Here is an 11,581-nt window from a genome sequence, read left to right on the forward strand (position 1 = left end):
CTCTAAACAGAACTGAGAACACTCAGCCTACATTTTAAGTCTACATTTTGGAAGGAAAAGATATAATACCCTCTTAAAACTGTTCTCTCTTCCTTTCCAAAATGAAGGTCAGCGGGGGAGAAAAGTAGCATCTGAGATGCTAATGAAAGAAAACCCAGATGACTGCAGAAGCAATTTAAAGATTTGCCCGGATTTGTTTCGGCCCCTGTGGCTGCGCCTTCTATTCGCAATTCCTCCTCAGTGGTCTGGATGGGGAGATAAATACAGTTGTCAAAAGTCCAACATGCAGGCACTTTTGAAACTAGGGAAAGTGGAACCTGGAAGGCTTAAAATATTAATCATGTATCCAGGCTTGCCAGAGAAAAGGATGGCATTCTGCAGGTGTAGTGCAGAGAGAAAATCCCCTCCAGGAACGAGTGATATGGAGGTGGATTTCACCCATGTGTGCACCAGACTCGCACAGAAAGTTGATTTATACTCAATGCAGACATAGATTCAAAGGACTCTCCTTAAAGGGAAAGCTGCGGGCCAGAACCGTCCCTTTAGGACACTCTGAGACCTCGTTAGACTATCATTAAACAGCCAACGAGACTCTGCTACGGCAATAGGCTGAGTCCAGAAATAAAGATGAAAGGCTTTAAGAATGTTGGATTAGAAAACAAAGCAAGAGCACCCAGAAGCAGGAGTTTAATGGCAGGATTCCGAGTCCCTACGCAGAGCCCAGGAGAGAACATCGTTAGTGCACATGGTTGTGATTTCACTCCTATCTCTTCGAGCTCTATAGAGGCTCTAGGAGGGGGTCTTGGTAGGAGTTCTTTTTAGTATGCAGGAGCCCCTGGGTAGGGCTCATCCACTCTTCCCTATTTGTTCCCAAGCTCCCTCTCAAGATAGATCTATTTCTTGTGCTCATCTTGGTTTTCTGGTCCCAGGACCCAGAAACTCAGCTTCTTTCTGATCTTCAAGATGGTCACCATCATGCATCAGTTTGCTTTTCAAATCAGCTAACATCTATTCAGCTCCCTGGTGTATGTGTGTGTGTGTGTGTGTGTGTGTGTGTGTGTGTGTGTGTATGCTGCTAAGGATGAGTTCACAGGATGTTTTTTGAATTAAAGATTTTTAACTTCACTCCCTACAAGGAAAGTTATGGAAATAATGAGACTTCCAACGGTAGGGAAGTAACTAAGTTTCTAGAATTTTAGACTTAAGAGTTTAGTTTTTGATCTTCAGACCCTGTCTTCAGACTGGTATGTTCCTGGAATTCCCAAGGACTTGGCAGTGTTTTTGATCCCCAAGTTGCACATAAGCTTCTCCTATCTCTTCACTCCTGAAACTTGCCTCATATTCTTTAAGTAAAATAAGCAGCGTGTTGTCCTATTCCAAACCTCTATGCCCGTATTTGCTTTGAATGTCTTTGTTTGAAACCCAGCTTCTTTTCCTGAAGAAGCTTCTCATTTTCTTCCCATTTTCCCATCCCCATGGAAGAATCCATAAACACCTGTCCTGGGGTAGCCCAAGGCATGAGCCTACCTCCACTTGAGGACAATTACATTATTCAGGACTGGGATTTGAATTAAGAGGACCTAATGTGATGTCTGGTACACAGTAATTGCCTACTTTTAAAGAGTAAATGGATTGTTTTTGCGTAACATTCAAGTTTTCTCATGACTGCAAACTGACTTAGTTTTATAAGCGCAGCACGGGACTTGGGCACTCAGGTTTGTGTTAGATCTGTCCTCTATTAGCTGAGTGGCAGTGGTGGTTTTCTTTTTTTTTAATGTTTATTTGTGTGTGTGTGTGTGTGTGTGTGTGTGTGTGAGAGAGAGAGAGAGAGAGAGAGAGAGAGAGAGAATGAGTGAAGAGGCATAGAGAGAGATGGACAGAGNTTGTTATGTATGTGTGTGTGTGTGTGTGTGTGTGTGTGTGAGAGAGAGAGAGAGAGAGAGAGAGAGAGAGAGAGAGAGAGAATGAGTGAAGAGGCATAGAGAGAGATGGACAGAGGATCTGAAGCAGGCTCTGTTCTGACAGCAGAGAGATGGATGCAGGGTTTGAACTCACAAACTGGGAGATCATGACCTGAATCACTGTTGGACTCTCAACCAACTAAGCTGACCAGATGCCCCTTTCTTAAGTTTTCTGAGCCTTAGTTTTCTCACTTATGAAGTAGAGAAACATAACATCTACTTGACAATTTATTGTTTTTTTTTTTTGTTTTTTTTTTGCAGTAGAGATCCTTTTTTACTCAATAAAAGCACATCCAGAGCAATCAGGGAGTAAATTTGAAGAGTGAATCCTATAAATTATATCTATATGTGTAAGTTCTGAGATCAGCCCCAATCTGCAGCTGAAGTTCCAAAGAAGAAACTACAGAATGGAGTGCTTGAGTGGCTTAGTTGGTGTAGCATCTGACTTTTGGTTTTGGCTCAGGTCATGATCCCAGGGATGTGGGTTGGAAACCCACTTCGAGCCTGATTAAGATTCTCCCCCACCCTGCTCTCTCTTTCTGCCTCTCTCCCCAGCTCATGCTCTCTTTCTCTAAAATGAAACAAGAAAGAAAGAAAGAAAGAAAGAAAGAAAGAAAGAAAGAAAGAAAGAAAGAAAGAAAGAAAGAAAGAAAGAAAAAGAAAGAAAGAAAGAAAGAAAGAAAGAAAGAAAGAAAGAAAGAAAGAAAGAAAGAAAGAAAGAAAGAAAGAAAGAAAGAAAGAAAGAAAGAAAGAAAGAAACTACAGAGTGTGTGTTATTCCCGAGACTGGACAGCACTTGTCAAAAACGATCTCCCAGTTTGGTGTTTATCATCATAGCACTGGTCTTGCACTGTGCAAAATCAGAATCCAGATTTGTCTGCATGCTGAGTGAGGGCAGAAAAGGGGACATTTGTACCTTTCATTTGTAACAGGAGTAAAGATCTTCAGAGTCTCAGGATGCTGGCATCACCATCTACTTTTGATCTTCAAATTGTTAGAACTGACTCAAGCTTTACCCACTGAAGTGAGTGTTGAACTTGCTCAGCAACTTGCTCAGATTCTGGGAGTCCTTTAGAAGATGTTGGTCTCTACACAACATGCTTACGCATGGGTATCCTGGACATTGGTCCCAAAACTGGTTCTTCAGGTCATTCTTCTCCAAACCCCATTTTCTCCTGGGCACCACATTGGAACATGGACTATCTTTTTCCTTCCCCAAGTCTAAAGGGAGCCACCAGGTTTCTACCATATTTTCCTCCCACCTCTGGGTCTTCTGTAAGAGTTCCTAAACAGTTACACACACACACATACACACATTCTCCAAGTTTCTCCAGATGGTCCATACAGGACCAGATAGCAATTAGGAAGGGCCCAGAAGCTGGTAACCAAAACCTCCTCATCCTTGCCTCTCCTTCCATTCTTCCCTGATGTAAACACCTGCAGACCTGTCTCTCTCAGCCTCATCATAGTGCTCAAGTCAGCATCTTGCTACAATAACGAAAGATACACAAGGTGAATACAAAGCACAGTTAAGTACTCAGAAGGCCATTTGTGCTCTATGTTGATTAACAGTGAGAAATACAGTGACACAGGAAGACAGAAAGTTTGGGTCCACATTTCTAGTTCTTTCCCTAGTGGACCTACATGAAAAGACAAGTCATAATCAGAACCTTGCTTAATGCAAATGCAATCAGAGCAAAGGACTTGAATTGGATTTGAGAGTGTAGTAATATCATAAGGTAGTCTAACATCTCCATCTTACATTTGGAATGGTTTTGCCAATTTGGAATGACAAAGAGTTACCTTTTTCCCTTTCTTAAAGATGCATAATGTCATAAACCGCAGGTGGTAAGACTAAGGTCTCAGAAAATGAGGGGTTGAAGAAAACAATTTAAAAATTTCACCAAATACATTTAAATAACAGAGTTCATACGTTTTCTAGAAGACATTCACTTGCTTGAGCAAGCCAGATTCATGACAATGAAACCTTGCTCCAATAAATAAACTTCTTCTGGAGGGCTTTCCTCCTTGTTCAGAAAATATCTTTGTAGCATTGCAGTCCACAAGACTGAATATTTCACCAGCTTTATGTTGTGCGGAGTGTACCTCTCTCAACTTTTTAAATCACCTTTTCCTGCCATGATACTTATGGACTTTTCCACTTGAGCTGTGTTTTTTGCATGGCTTTCATAGGTCTTAGGACAATGTCTGGCTATTTCACAAGTTACTAACATGTTGTGGGGTCCTGGCTCTCTGCTGGATGGATTTTATTTTTTATTTTTTAAGGATTTTTAAAAATGTTTTATTTATTTTTGAGAGAGAGAGAGAGAGAGACAGCGTGAGCAGGGGAGTGTCAGAGAAAGAGGGAGACACAGAATCCAAAGACCAGCTCCAGGCTCTGAGCTGTCAGCACAGAGCCCAACACAGGGCTTGAACCCACGAACCATGAGATCATGACCTGAGCCGAAGTTGGACGCTCAACCAACTGAGCCACACAGGCGTCCCATCTGCTGAATGGATTTTAGACACAGTAACCAGTAAGACTTCCCTGTGGAGTCACGTTGGAGCAATGAAGTGAGGGAGAGTTCCTTGGAAAATTTGGGGCAATGGAATCCCAGGCCAAGAGAACAGACATTTTATAAGCAGCAAGAAGGGTAGGGGAGAGTGGAGTGACTGAGGAAGAGAGGTGCAGGGGCTAAATCATGTAGGGTCCCATCAGCCATGTGACAGATTTGAGAGTTTGTTCTGTAGTTGATCTGTGTCCATGACAGACTCCAATACATTGGATAAGTGGCATGACCTTGAACAGGGCTCAGTTCTCTTTTTCTGTTCCCATGCTGGTCAGTTTCCAATTTCCAAAAAAAGGTTTTCTTTTTTTTTTTTTTAAGTAGGCTTCATGCCCAGCATGGAGCCCAACATGGGGTTTGAACTCACAAATGACCCTGACATCAAGACCTGAGCTGAGATCAAGAGTCAGGTGCTTAACTGACTGAGCCACCCAGGTGTCCCCCCAGCAAAAAGAGCTTTTCTATAGATACCTTAATACCTCCATTGAGGCTAGCTCCAGACCAGTTGGCCTGGGGTTTACTGTCTTTGGGAGGTGACTTTGCATATCTCATTTTAACTGGATTAACTTCCTGGTGTAACTATTAGGAGGACAATCTTTCTGCCACATTTTCTAATTCTTGGGGAGCATATCACTGTTACCTCCCTACCCATGTACCAAGAACAGAATCACGCATACAGGTGCTTTAGGGATCCAGGCCAATGACAACAACAGCAATAGCAACACAAGATTTAAAAAGAATGCTGTTTGGAGTCCAGGTGTGTTAGGAGTTCTAAAAGCAGAAGTCAGACTGAAAATACTCAGCATTCTCAGAGAGGGAGAGTTAGAAATAAACACTTACGTCATCCCTTCCCTCCCCTGCATTGATGCGGTCCAGACGGATGATGGCCCAGCATTTTGGATTTGTCTGGTTTCCTCATTAATTCTCCTCTCATTTCTGCTTTTATTATCTACAATGACAACTGTGCACTATCCCTAGGCAGCCTCTAAAGCCATCTAACTGTCATTAGAGCCATAAAGACTTGCATTTTTCTGCACAGTAAACAAACGAAACTGCTCCTTGGTGTCTGAGCCTCTTGATTAAAGCATTATTGTCTTATGCTTACAGCTGTCTTTTGAAAACCTACTGTGTGGTAAGGAGCTAAGGATAGGTTAGTTGCTTTACATGCAGTGTCACTTAATCTTTGCAATGACACTTTCTAGGTAAGAATCATTGGCCCGCTATACAGAACTGAAGACTCAGAGTGGTAATGTACTTGCCCCGAATTAAAGTCAGTGAGTAGCCAACCCATAGACCCATGGACTTCTATACCACATCTTCAAACCCATGCATGGTAGGCTCTTCTTGGCATTTTTCCTTTTCAATGGCTTTCCCTCCTCACTGATACATATACACACTGCTCACCTTTGGTTTCTCTTCTCAGAACTTGTCTTCAGAATCTTGAGAGGATCCAACCTCTCCCTCCTTTTTGTTACTCTGATCTTTACAGTCATAGGCTGTCATTGCTGGAGGGAACTTTGGAGAATATTTTCTCTGCAAGTTTCTAACCTTGAGTTGCCAGGTGGCAGACGTCAAGCTACTTTCAATATTCAAAAATCTCAGGTTATATCACAGTACTGCTTGGTTCGTACTATGGAAATATAAAGGTGGCCAATTATTACTTGATAGATACAATTTGTCTAATAAAAAGCTTCATGAGATTTGGCTCATGTTGGGGTAAGTGGGGAAAGAGAATTTATTAAAAAAAAGATTAGTGGTAAAAAATCTCAGAAATAGGCCCAATTTGGTATTGTGTTCTCTGTTATAGATGACTCAGTGGGTGTTGATTGGGAGGAAAAGTGAACACCAGTTAAGCTTTACTGGTTTAGAAGATATTTTAAAGCTTATGGTTTCCAGCTAGGATACATTTCTAACAAGTAGGAGGGCAATAATTGATGGGTTATTTACTGCTGCCCCAGACATCTTCTTCCAATTTAACAGCACTGACTGCTAAGAGCTTGTGATTTTCTGTAGTTCCTGCCCTTCAGTTCAAGTCCTCTGGAGCTTTACACCATGGTTTTCATCCTTCTTCTAAGTGATGTCCTTCCTACATGGGTATATAACAGGTGGGGACTCACTGCTAGATATGCTAGTACCAGCAAAGTTATTATGGCCCCTTCCAGCTCTCCATGCAGAACATGATCAGTAAGTCAGTTGTTCCCTCAACAGGCCTATAAGGCCCTAACTCTGTTTTCTGGTTGGCCACATGTCTTAAACTTGCAGATATACATAACTATCTGAATTTCTGCTTATGCTCGGTACCCCTTCTTTCTAGAATATTCTCTTTCTTATGTTCCTCCCCCCTGCCCCCGATTTTCCCCCTCTGAAAATCCTTCCATGCCCTCTCTCCAAAGAAAAACTTGACAAGGCCCTCTAATATCTGCTTGGGTTCAATCTTCAGTGTTTCCTTGTCTGTAACATTCATTTGTTAACATTCAAATTAACCATTTATTTTACACTCTCTTCAGCTAGACTCTGGGATCCAGGCATGATATAACTATTCTTTTAGCCTTAATCCCTAGTACTTGATTGAGACTTTGAATGGATGCTCAGTGAAATGAGTGAGTGAGTGAATGAATGAATGAATGAACAAATGAATAAATCCATGGTATGGGCCCTTCCCATGTCTTGTTCAAGTACACTCACCATCCTGCAACTTACATTCTCTCTTCTTCATGGCAATAGGTAAGTGGGGAGTTGAGAAGGAAGGCAGATGGGCTGAGGGAGGAAGTGACAAGGAAGAGTAACCAGGAAAGAAATAAACACATCAGAATCAAAAACTATTTTACTAGGTGAAGAAATTGAGACTCAAGTATATAAATCACACAGGAGAGACTGGAATCTTGTTTCATGGCTTCTGGCTCTGTGCCTTTTCTCTATATCATGAATATCGCAGCAAGTACATCTTTAACATGCAGAATAAAACACACTGGCTCCGTTCCAAAGACATTGTCTGGGCCTCATTGTCAGGGTCAAGGGGTCAGTGGTTGAAATTTTAAAATTTACTTCTGATTTAAGCCCAGCATCTCACTTGGAGCCGTGACTCAGGCTAATTTTGTGGGCGGCATGTTTTCCTTTGAGATTTCTCATCCGATCTGTTCCCTGTTCTCCTAGATTACATAAGGGTATAAGATGAATTCCGTGACTGGATCCCAACTCCCTGGGGACCAAAATAAGCACTGTTCTGTTTTCCATGGGAGATGAAGATATATATTAGGATTTTAACATTTTTTGAACATCTACTTTAAAAACAGGAGACATCCGCAGCAGGTGGGGCTTGCAAATGATATTTCTAATCAGATATTCATCCAGAAAGTAATTAACTTTAGGAAAGTGTCTTTCCTTTAAGGCCCCAGAGACTTCTAAAAAGGCTTCCTCACTCTCAAGTCTCTCTGAACACGCTTTGTTTTTACTTCCTCTTGTGTTCCAGAGCCCAAAGCGAAGATGAGAGGCAGGCCCTGCTGATAAGGATGCCATCACATTATGGCATCTCAGGGTTTTGAGGCAAGAAGTCTTTCTTCCACTTGTCCCTCCCTCTCCAAACCCAGTAGCTTCAAGATTGTGCTTTCTCATGTTTTGTAAATTTCTGAGAGTTCTGCCAGGTTCTCCAGTTTCTTCTGGCCCACTGCCTTGGCTTCCCTGTCACTCCTTTCAGGAAATCTAAGGGAGGGAAAGCTGAGAATCTGTATATTGAATGCCGATAGACATGAGTTCAAACCCTGGGTCTGCCACTTTTTTGCTGTGGACTAGTGGGTGAGCTGTGACCTTCTTTTGCATCTCAGCATCTCACCTATGCCTGGATTAGAATAGGACAGTGGAGATGATTCACTGAAAAGGTGCCAAGATAGCACTCAGCTTGATGCCTGCTTCCTAGAAGTTTCTTAGCAGAGGATTTATATTCTGCACTGTCTACATTCTATTTCTTTCTGGGAAAAGAAATTTTGGATACAGTTTGGCTAGTGTATTGGCTTCCTAAGGCTTCAAACAAAAGTACCACAAGATGAGTCTTGAAATTGATTGTCTCAGAGTTCTAGAGGCCAGAAGTCCTAAATCAAGATGTCAGCACAGCTGTGCTCCCTTTGAAACCTGTACAGGAACCCTTCCTTGCCTCTTTGTAGCTTCTGGTAGTTTGCCAGCAATCATTGGCATTCCTTGGCTGGCAGCTGGGTCAACTCCAGTGTCTGCTTTTGTTGTCACAGGACATTCTCCCTGTGTCTCTCTGTCCTGCTTTGGCAGTCTTCTCACAAGGCCCGAGCCATATTGGGACAGGGGCTCACCTTATGCCTCCCTATACAACCTCATCTAAACTAATTACATCTGCGATGATCCCGTTTCCAAATAAGGTCATATTTCCAAGTCCTAAGGGGTTAGGGCTTCAACATATATTTTTATGGAGGGGTAGTTAGGTAGGGAGCACGATTCAGTCCATAACAAGTAAGTACTAAATTTTATTCTAAAATATTCCATTCTATTTAGTCAATATATCATACAGACCGCTGTTAAGATTAGATTAGATTTCGCTGTCCCAGAAGTTTAATCCTGGAATAGCAGCCTTACAGCGAAAAGGAAATATGATATTTATTTCACTTTTTCCCTTTTCATGACCCTTTTCGCCATCTTTCCCTTTATTTTAAGCCTCCTGGCCACCATTATTACCATCTCTAATACCATCTCTAATTATTTGCTCAGCACCCAGATTTCTGTCTCTGTTTCACTCTTCTTTTTATAACAGGTATGTGTCTTTGTCATCTTGTTCTTTATAGGAGAAAAGTCAAACTCCTCACTTTGGCATAAATTGTCCTTTGGTACCTGGTCCTTCCTTACCTCTGGGGAGGTTAGTTGTCATGGTTTGTCCCAGACAGCACTGAAATTATTGTGTGTTGAACAAACCAGGGCAGTTATCATGATCTCCACATGGCTTTAGATACTCTCTAGCTACTAGAGATTTAATTCAGTCTTGCTAATTGTGTATTGCTCTGTCATTAGCTATTTACTTATAAAGCTCTCCCACTAAATTGCATTGCTTTTTTTTTTTAAGGATTTTGGATCTAGATAAATCTGGGTTTGAATTTCAACTCTGCTGACCTTAGTATGCATATTTCATTCAGCATCAATTTCCTCAAAAGCAAAAAGGGCACAAAATGATGTATGCTTTGTTTGTTATGAGGGTAAATTACCTATTATGAATAAACCACCTGGCAGAGGGTCTGATATATACTAGGTGCTACATAAATGGTAGATGGTTTCCACCACTGGAGGATATGTCTGTACACTCCAGAGTACTTCTGTTCAGTAAATGCTTTTGAAAGAAAGATCAAGACTACACAACTCAAATCTCTTGAGCCATGATCTTTCGGTCCTGCCGTTTTCTCTTTCTGACTTAAAGATAAATCCATCCTTCCAGAGGTTCGCCTTACTAAGAATTTGGCTCAAAGCCTTGTTGAGGCTTTGTTCTACATTACTACAAAGTAATGTAGAAAATGACAGATGTATTTCCTATGGACCTTTTACTACTGGAATTTTCCATGTGTCAATAATTTTCTACTCTCCAGTGATTTTGATCTGGCGGGATTTGGTGACTGATCCTTGGAGATCTTGAACCCCGAAAAGATCTTGAACCCTTTCTTGTTCTCCAGTTCTCATGAACTCAAAACATAAATTCATTTAAAGTTGGTGTGACATCATCTACTGAATGAGGCATCATTTAAAGCCTTTTTCTTCATATCAGCCCCCAAAGAAAACTGTAGTGTTTTGTTCAACCTGATGGTGTTCAAGTTATGTGTATGAGAATGAGTGAGGTGTCTCTCACCCAGGAGGGGAACAGGGAAAATCCTGACTGTGGTCCAAAGGATTTTACCGGCTTTTGGTTTTCTCTGAGGTCCTCACTGTGAAGGCCACTGGTTCTTTTCATCTAGTGGGTATTTGATGTCATGAAGAGATGAATAATTCACAGAATCTGAGCAGTACTTTTCCAGTGAGGGCTGTGTTCAGGGAAGAGCAGAAGTGTTGGCAAAAACCCAAGGGCTCCTGACAAGGTCGGATGGCTTATGCTTTAGCAAGTGTTCTGAATCCTCAGTAACCTCTTCCTTGCTGTGGCTGACACACAGAAAAAGCAGGGATTCTTGAAAGATTTTTAACTTTCTTGGGTGAGGTTAATGTGAATTCAATCAAACCGACCTGTAAGAGATAGCAACAGCAGCAATAAAATGTAAATAAAATTTTAATTATCACTTCCAAACAATAGTAGTGCCAGAGATGTTATGAAATCATATGAGATGAATTGCTATAGGTGATGAGAGAAAGTATCTAGGAGGAAATGAGGCATGATCTGTTATTACTACTATTCCTAGTGCTTATTTTAATTATTCCCCTCTACCATTTTTTTTAGGTTCTAGGCACTCTTCATTCCATATGACATCTCTTTTGATCTTTACACTAATTCTCAGAGATACACAACTTTATCCCCATCTCATAAGTGAATAAAGCAGGCTCGGAAAGTCAACCGGGCTTTCCTAAGGCCATAAAGATGTTAAAAGGTGTTTGACTCTGGGGTAATTATCTCCAGGTACTGCTTTTTGCATGTGCTACTTCACCTTCCAGGAATAATTAAAAATGAATGATGATGAAGAGTAGTCTTAACATTTTACAAGGACCTAAGAGTTTCCAAGACCACACACTTACTGTTCACAGCAGTCCTGTGCATGGTCAGATCAGGGTTTACTATCTCTACCCAGAAGATGCAGAAGCTGAACTGGAGGGAGCTTATGTGATTTCCAAGGTCACCAACCAACTGGCTTGTGACTGATATGTCCCTGGAACTCAGGAGTTTTAGTTCCATAGCTGGAGACTTGCGACTTGTGCTTTAGAAGATAAAGTGTATCACAACAGATGAACATAGGGAAAAGAAAGAGAAAATAAGATAAAAACAGAGAGGGAAGCAAATCATAAGAGACTCTTAAATAAAGAGAACAAACTGAGGGTTGCTGGAGGGAAGGTGGGTGGGGGGATGGGCTA

Source organism: Crocuta crocuta, unplaced genomic scaffold, assembly GCF_008692635.1.
Source record: "Crocuta crocuta isolate KB4526 unplaced genomic scaffold, BGI_CrCroc_1.0 scaffold179, whole genome shotgun sequence".
NCBI classification, from domain to species: domain Eukaryota; kingdom Metazoa; phylum Chordata; class Mammalia; order Carnivora; family Hyaenidae; genus Crocuta; species Crocuta crocuta.